General features: G+C 41.2%; 1 long non-coding RNA gene and 1 pseudogene across 1 annotated transcript; one reads left to right on the top strand and one right to left on the bottom strand.

The window, feature by feature from the left end:
- Positions 1-378: 378 nt before the first annotated feature.
- On the top strand, positions 379-3,455 carry LOC104421969 (annotated as a pseudogene).
- An 876-nt stretch (positions 3,456-4,331) lies between these two features.
- On the bottom strand, positions 4,332-5,184 carry LOC120286841. Its single transcript, XR_005545543.1, has 3 exons — positions 4,762-5,184; positions 4,467-4,585; positions 4,332-4,379 (listed from the first exon to the last, which is right to left on the bottom strand). It is a non-coding gene; the product is annotated as an uncharacterized LOC120286841 (long non-coding RNA).
- Positions 5,185-8,760: the final 3,576 nt, after the last annotated feature.

Here is an 8,760-nt window from a genome sequence, read left to right as displayed (position 1 = left end):
TGTTTTGGTCAGAATGAGTTATAATTAGAATGATCAAAATTACTAAACAAGAATTTATGTTTGATTTGTAAATAATCCAGCTATCTCTTAATAAAATTGACTTGTCATATATTAAGCTTATAATTATAATTGATAAAGCAATAAGTATAGATTTTAAATATGACTAATCTTAATTCAGTGACTTACAACAAGATATTAAATATATGACATATTTCAATTTATAGCTTAGATTTACTCATAATTAAAAATTTAATTCATAGTCATGAGTCTAATTAGTAGATTGTTATGCTAAATTACCATTTTGCCACTGCAACGGTGCAACTTTGCCCCACTTCATATGAGCGCTCGTATCATGTTCCCGCGCGTCTGGCTGAAGTGGGGAAGCATATAACGGTCAACAGAAACTCCCCATCGCATTCAATTTACACCTATGCGAATCTTCTCCGAGAGAGTTCACTTCTTACGATGATATGATGGAATGGTGAGGCATGCGCAGGTCAAGGCTCTGGCGGGCTATCTGTCTTTCGCCACCTCGTCCCCCTTCGCCAAGCTCCTGGACGGCTGCGGCCTGTCCAAGTCAGCACGCGACGCGTGCCGCATCCACGCTCGGATCATCAGGACCCAGTTCTCCGCTGAGGTTTTCATCCAGAACCGGCTCATCGATATCTATGTGAGATGCGGGTGCCTCGACGACGCCTGCAGAATGTTCGATAGAATGCCTGAGAAGAATACCTTCACACGGAATGCGATCTTAGGTGGGTTGATCAGACTGGGTTCTCTTGATGAAGCAGAAAAGATATTCGGGTCGGTGCTGGAACCCCACCAGTACTCGTGGAATTCAATGCTGTCGGGCTATGCGCAGCATGAAAGATTTGAAGAAGCCTTGGCGATGTTTTGGTAAGATGCATAGGGAGAATTATGTGCTTAATGAGTACTCATTTGGTAGTGCTCTTAGTGCATGCGCTGGGTTAGGGGATATGGATCTGGGCCAGCAGATTCAGGCTTTGATGTTGAAGTCTGAGTGCTCGTCCGATGTTCGTATGGGCTCTGCTCTTATCGACATGTACTCCAAGTGTGGCAACATGGCTTGTGCACAGCCTTGGAGTAGCAACATGGCTTGTGCACAGCCTTGGAGTAGCAACATGGCTTGTGCACAGAGGGCTTTTGATGAAATGAGTTCTGGAAACGTAGTTTCTTGGAACAGCTTGATTACATGTTATGAACAAAATGGTCCAGCCAGTGAAGCTCTTGAGGTTTTTGTGAGCATGATGGATTGTGGGTTTGAAATAGCTGAGGTCACTTTGGTCAGTGTGGTCAGCGCATGCGCTAGCCTGTCGGCACTTAAGGAAGGGATGCAAATTCATGCCCATGTTGTAAAATGTGACAAATTTAGAAATGATGTTGTTTTAGGAAATGCATTGGTTGATATGTATTCTAAGTGCTCTAGAATTAGCGAGGCCAGAGCAGTTTTTGACAGAATGCCTACCAGGGATATAGTGTCAGCCACCTCCGTGGTAAGCGGGTATGCAAGAGCAGCAAGTCTCAAAACTGCAAGAGTAATGTTTATGAGGATGATGGAGAAGAATGTAGTTTCTTGGAATGCCCTTATTGCAGGGTATACCCAGAATGGAGAGAATGAAGAAGCATTTGGTTTATTCCGCCTTTTGAAGAGAGAAGCCATTGTTCCGACGCACTAAACATTTGGAAATTTTCTCAATGCATGTGCAAATCTTGCCGATCTGCAGTTGGGGCAGCAGGCTTGTGCTCATGTCTTGAAGCACGGATTTCGCTTCCAGTATGGAGAAGAATTCGATATTTTTGTTGGAAATTCTCTTATAGACATGGACGTTAAATGTGGAGCTGTGGAAGATGGTTTATGGGTGTTCAAAGATATGTTGGACAGGGACAAGGTCTCATGGAATGCCACAATTGTCGGATATGCGCAGAACGGTTACTGATTCAGGAAAATGTTGGTATCTGGCGAGAGACCAGACCATGTCACTATGATCGGGGTTCTATGTGCATGCAGCCATGCATGGCTGGTCGAAGAGGGGTGCCATTATTTCAAGCGGATGGTTGAGGAGTATGGTCTGGCACCGGTAAAGGACCATTATACGTGCATGGTTGATTTGCTCGACCGATCCGGTTGTCCCAGTGAAGCAAAGGACTTAATAGAGGCAATGCCCATTCAAGCTGATGCTATCGTTTGGGGTTCGCTGCTCACAGCCTGCAAAGTTCATAAGGATATAATGCTAGGAAAGCATGTAGCAGAGAAGCTCTTAGAGATCGACCCTTCGAACTCTGGACCTTATGTTCTGCTCTCAAACATGTACGCGGAAAGCAAAAAATGGGCGATGTCATTGGAATAAGGAAGCCGATGAGGTGACGAGGAGTAGTCAAGCAGCCCGGTTGTAGCTGGATAGAAATTCAGGGTCAAGTTCATGTCTTCATTGTCAAGGACAAGAGGCACCCTCATAAGGGTGATATTTATTCTTTGTTAAGATCTCTTAGGACAGATGAAGCAAGATTGGTATGTCGCCATTACGGATGACTATGAGGCCCATGAGGAGCTGAGTGAATCAGACTTTATGTCTTCTGAAATGGAAATGCTGGCTGATGCCGCTGTTTGTTAGTTCATGGAGAGTCATTATCGTTCGATTTCTCTTCATCGTTCATACCATAGTAACATTTGATAAAATGCGTGAGCAGAAGAGCTCTCTTTTCTGTGTCTAATGCGCACTGTTGTTTGGCCGAGTTTCACTGGCACTGTTGGGTTGTAGCTGACACGATGCAAAAACAAGTCTATTTGGACATAAGAAGCAGAAGATCTGCATAAGGGTAGAGCGTACCATGACTAACTGGAGCGTTTGGCGTTATACAAATTAACGCAGAGGAGATTGAAGGTTCAGAGAGAGGAGAAATTTTATTTCCACAGACGGATCGATGGACTGCATCGTCTTCCCGAGGGAACAGCAGAGAAGAAGAAGAATTCACCGGCTCGAAGGAACAGCAGAATAGAAGAATTCACTGGCTCAAGAGACTGGCATTTGAGACATTCCAAAAAAGACACTTGCGCCAAGGTCAAAAAAGCATCCCCCACTTTGAGATGTGAAACTGCAAACCTTGGTGCAAGCCATACATGGAGATGACTTTTGTGTGTCAGTACTAGGTAATCTCGACGAATTATCAGAGCCTATTATTTTAAATGAATACGCAAGGGAATTTTTATTCAGGAAGTGAGGAAAGCAAGTTGAAGGACAGGATCCTAGGAACGACCAACAAGCCAGCAAGAAAACTGACGATTTCTATATGAACTCAAATTAGAAGTTCCTGCTTTTTAGTAATTTTCTTTTCAAAAACCAACTCATCTTAAATAAATAGGATCGATTGAATTGTGAACCCTGCCAAAAATACAGAACCAAATCATCAAATGACTGACCAGGTCAGGTTGGTTCTGTTCTCTTGTTTTTCTTTTCATATGCACGATACATAAAAATGAAAATAGAGGCGGTTTTCAACCCATCGCATTCAAAGAAATTATATACAATACGCCGGAATTCCTTTTCTTTCCGCTCTCTCGACATGAGTACCATCACAGAATTAGTTCTGCAGTACAAAGAAACTTAAAAAAGAAGAAACTACAAGAAATAATAGAATTTTCACTCCTAAGCAAGACTGGCTTGCTTCCAATTACTAATACATCATCATGCGTCGACATTCCAGAGATAAAGTGAGTGGATAAGGGTTCGACTCAGAATTTCTTTTCCACATCGATGCAGTGTTAATCTGAAAGTGGATGTATGCAGCGCATTAGTATGACAGGCTCAGCAAAGAATAGGCTTCTGTAGCAAATTCAATTCAAAGCGTGAGAATGACAATTCTCATTATGCAGATAAAGATATTGTTGCAAAATGACCTACCACTAACGAGTAGTCAAGGAAAGTGTTCATCAAACCCAACAATTGGCATGGAATACCAAGATCAAGCGAAGGCGTAAAAACATGGGAGAGCCTGATTCAGTCTTCCTGACATAAGAAGAGATCAAATTCAGGATAGGGTATGATGAAATGATTAGCTGTGTAATGGATTAAATAGGGCTCGCTGGGCTTAGAAAGGAAAGATTTCTAGGGAAGGCTTCGTGCAAAGCAAACAGTAACAGCGTTGGAAGAAATCTGGTAATGTATTTAAGTCTATTACCACTTGTGCAAGTAGATGGACAAACAGAAACCCAAAGTTCAGTTCGTCGACATATAAATTTGCAGACAAAATACTAACAGAACAACGACATGGATCATAAAGCTTTCAGAACAATAGTCTTGCCCTAACCACGGTCATCAATAGAAGGAAATGCTGAATAAAAATTTCCGCCTGTTCTGCCTCTGAAAATTAGAAACAATAAGCAATTTCTCAGCATACAGAAATCAAGCATACTATCATTAATACATAAAGCACAGCCAGTGAAAGACCTCTCGACAAAGATCTAAAGCACGCTGAGCTCCAGTTGCTGCCTCCTCATGGTTGTCCTTGACCTCCAAGTTAATCAGAAGTACAGTCTTCATAAGAATCCGCTCTCGGTTGTTGAGATCTGCACAAAATGCATTCGATGTCTTGTCAACATTCCATGGCCAAGATGTCGTATTTATTCCATACATAGGTAAAGGTCATATTTCTCCCTAAGATCCAGTTAGAACGAAACTGCTTTTTTACTTCGAAGAACATTGATCAGTCAAATTTGCCGACAAAAGGGGAAGAGTGGATGACCTGAATTGTATGGAGTCGAGGTGGCTGGGGCTTGGACATATCAACTTCTTTTGCGGTTCTGTTTTTTACATGTGTGCTATGTGATCTCTGCGCCTCCTCGCTTTCGGCCTTCCACCTGACATTTATTGCGAAGATTTTCGCAATATGGTCGAGATAGTTTAGTGGGTTTATCGGAGCGTCGAAACAAAATTCTGGAAGCTCGTTCCCAAATGGATCTTCCTTCAGTAATTCGACATATACAGGACATCTACCATGAGTTGCGATGGAACGTTGCTCGTAGTCACGAGTTGTGAACGACGACCCTCCAAAATGGACTCCTCCCCCCTTACTTCAAGTGAACATTGATGCAAGACTCTCGTGCCTCCATAGCCGCTTTGGCGAGAGATCATAGAGGTCATGTGTTCCGCAAACCTTGTGTCTAGAACTTACGCTTTCTCTGCTCTCCATGCTGAGGGAAACGTTGATTTATTAGAAACTCAAATGGCTTCTGAATAGGTTGGAGAGATGTCTATTTTGAAAGTGTTTCCGTTACCTGCATATGAGAAATAAATTGGGACAAAACCATAAATATATCATCTGGAATATTTCAACTGTAGCTATTTTTGAAGACTCGTTGTAAATTTTTTGGTGCTTTATTCCTTCGTGTCCAAATGCAGCCTTTGAAATTAAAACCTAATTCTTGTCTATGAATTTATTGGGAATAAGTCTAACATAATCCATCTCAAGTGCATAATATGTATGAATTCTATGTTTTCAGGTTCAATGTATGTAAAATTGTAATGCGTCTGGGATGAGTAGCAAGTCCTTACCTTCCTACAAGTGCATGGCACGTGAGGGTGAGTAGACTCTTGAATAAAAGTCTTTCTTCGGTTTTGGCATCTTTATCCGCTTCCTAGCATTTGGTCTGCAATAATTTCAATGTATTAATTTTAAACCGAGGCGATTTTATGAATTTCATTCGAATTGAACTCTTTAAATCCTTGAATTCTTAAATTTAGCCCATTTGAGCCTTAAACCCTATGCAACTCGACACATTTTTCCTCGGCAATCGTTGAAATTTTCATGTGTCTTACATGTGCCGTACATGTGCTCTACGTGCACCGTGTGCCGTGCATGATGTGCAATGCATATCTTCCCAAAGGGTTATTGAGTAAGGTTTATGTTTTTCACGTAATTTTCCAATTTAGACTTGATTAGAATTAGGATTTTCAGTACTTCTTTTGGAAGATCGTTGTATTTCTCTGCTTTGAGGGGAGATCCAGGGTGTACTTTATTTTATAATGAACGTAATGAGATTCTATAGCCGATTAAAAAATGATTATCGATAACCTTCCACTTATATTGTAACTTTTTCGGAGCTTTATAAATTTCTAGATGATATAGCTTTTAGAGTTCAAAGGTATGTATGTTTTGCAGAAGGTAGATAATTTGCAAAGGATTTTTCTAGAAAGATTACTTGTATCGCTTACAAAAATGAATAAGCAAAAGTTATTTTCATCATCCATGAAATTATTTAAACATAAATTGCTGTCTACAATAAAAATATTTTTTATTAGCTAATTATTTCATGTGATACAAGTAATCATATTTAATAAATTATTTTGAAATTATTCATTTTTTCACGAAACAAACGAAGCATAAAAACCTAACTCCAGTCTTATAAGTTTACTATAAATAATATAAATTATCTCAAAGACTTACAAGTGTGGATTCTACAATTGTAGATTCAATTTATGTTGAATTTAAATGGGCCTAGGGTTTCACCTACAACTAAAGAATGATTTCATCGTCATTAAAAGAATATCAATCAATATAATTATATGATTTCCAAACTAATAACATGCGTTAAAATCTCGTCTATTTGAACTCTGGTGGTTTGCGCCAACAAATCATTGGCAAGTCAACGGCTGGCTTTAAGTATACCTGCAACTCGCAAGTCCTCACCTTCCTAGAAGAGCATTGCACGAGAGGGCGAGCGAGCCATCTTGCGAAAAGTCTTTCTTCAGCGGAGCTCAAACCCAAGAATGATTGATCTGGGGGATCTTTATCTGCTTCTTAGCGTTTGATCCGGACTCTTCATCTTCACTCCTCCATCTTTGGTAATCTCCTCTCATTCATTGCCCTTTTTTCATTAATTTGATGAAAAAACAATAGAGGGACTCTCGTATCAGTATTAGTTCTTTCCATAGTTGACTCCATGATCGATCACTGCAATTTGTATCCAACATCAATAGTTTTAGCCTAACCCCAGTCACGTGTAAACCCTGCTCATCTGCTTCCATCTATGCAACAGTCAGGCCTCAGATCTTGAAACTCAATTTCATTCCTATGCATCAGCTGAATTAGTTAGAATTAGGATCGGTTGATTTCATTTGTTAAACAATGTAGACAAATTAGTACATTATTGTCTGGTAAATAAGCAGTGAGAAAGAACACTCCTAGACAGAAAATTGATACCTTCAACTCTGTATATAACAGAAGAGGCAGACTGAATAGACTATAATGTTGCACTCTGTGGTGAACTGGAACTCTCAGGTTCTGTAAAATGCAGCTCTCGTTCCTGTACGCCTGTGTGTTCAAACTTATTTTGCTGGAAAAATAGTTATAGCATTCACCCTTCTTTTTTCTGTTGAATTTTTATCAACTCCACAAGTGATTGGCAATCCGCTCCTCTTTTTCTGATATGCTGATATTGTCTGAGATGTGAATAATAGCCTCATGCCTAACTAATGCTCCCCCCTTACCCTGTATCTGTTTGTTTATAGCCTAGTTGAATTAGCTGTGGAGTAATTTCTTGATTTCATTTTTCTAACGAGATAGTCATAGGAGTATGCGATTATTTGCCTGCTGTTACTCTCCCTCCTGCCTCTGCGAGCAGAAGAAAGTCCTGATTGTCCTCGGCACCACTCAGTCCGCAACCTTCCGAGACCGCGAGAGGGACGGTAAGCCCAAAGCCGACTCCCGTTTTGAGGCACAGCGGGCCAAATATTAGAAAATAGTTTTAGCATAAATATCATTTTGTAAAATCCATATTTATAAAGGTTTTTTTTTTTTTTTAATTTTTTAATCTAAAAACTTAATTTGGTGTAGGTTGGCCGTTGGCCGCCGCCAGCTAACCGCCGGACGGCCAGATCTCGCCGCCGGACGGCCAAATTTGGCCTCCGAACCGCCAGATCTGGTCGCCGGATGATGAGATCTGGCCTCCGGACGGCCATATCCGGCGGCCTGAGGTCGCGGAGGCTTGATCTGGCCTCTGGACTGCCAGATCTGGTGGCCTGAGGTCGCACACTCAGGCGGCGTCGCTTGAGTCGCGGATAGCGCAACCTTAGGCGGTGGTCGCCGAAGAAGACCCAACTCTTAGGTGGTAAATCGGTGGAGATTAAGATGAACGGGAAGAGAGTGAACAGTGATGCTGATGATTAGTATAAAGTAGGTCTGAAATGCTGAAAGCTCAAAAGTAGGTCCGACCTGTATTGAGCTTTCAGCATTCCCATAGCTGCTGACGTTTAGCTAAGGGACTTCTAAAAATACTTACCAAACACCTAATATTTTCGTAAGTGTTTTGGGCCTTTGAGAAAGCTGAATCGAATGAGGTCTGTCAAAGAATGCTTTTTCTTGGGATCTTTGGCTGCTTCTCAGCATTTGATCCTGACTCTTCATCTTCACCTCCTCCTTCTCCGGCAATTTCCTCTCATTTATTGCCTTCTTTTTATTGAATTGGGTCTGTTCTGTAATGCAACTAGGTGCAGAATTTGATGGAAACAAGAGAGGGACTCTCGGATCAGCATCAGTTCTTTCCTCAGTTGACTCCATGATTGATCACTGCCAGTTGCGTCTGACACTAATAGCTTTAGCCTCTAACTTGAGTCGCATGCTAAAACCCTGCTCAGTGCTCATCCACTTCCATCTATGCAACTGTCAGGCCTCAGATCCTGAAACGCAATGCCACTTTTATGCATTAGTTTGTCGATAGATCTCACAGATTTCTACTGTTGGGAA

The sequence above is a fragment of the Eucalyptus grandis genome, chromosome 8 (assembly GCF_016545825.1).
Source record: "Eucalyptus grandis isolate ANBG69807.140 chromosome 8, ASM1654582v1, whole genome shotgun sequence".
Classification (NCBI taxonomy): Eukaryota; Viridiplantae; Streptophyta; class Magnoliopsida; order Myrtales; family Myrtaceae; genus Eucalyptus; species Eucalyptus grandis.
Note: the sequence above shows the minus strand (reverse complement) of the source record. Positions and strands in the feature narration are given on the sequence as shown.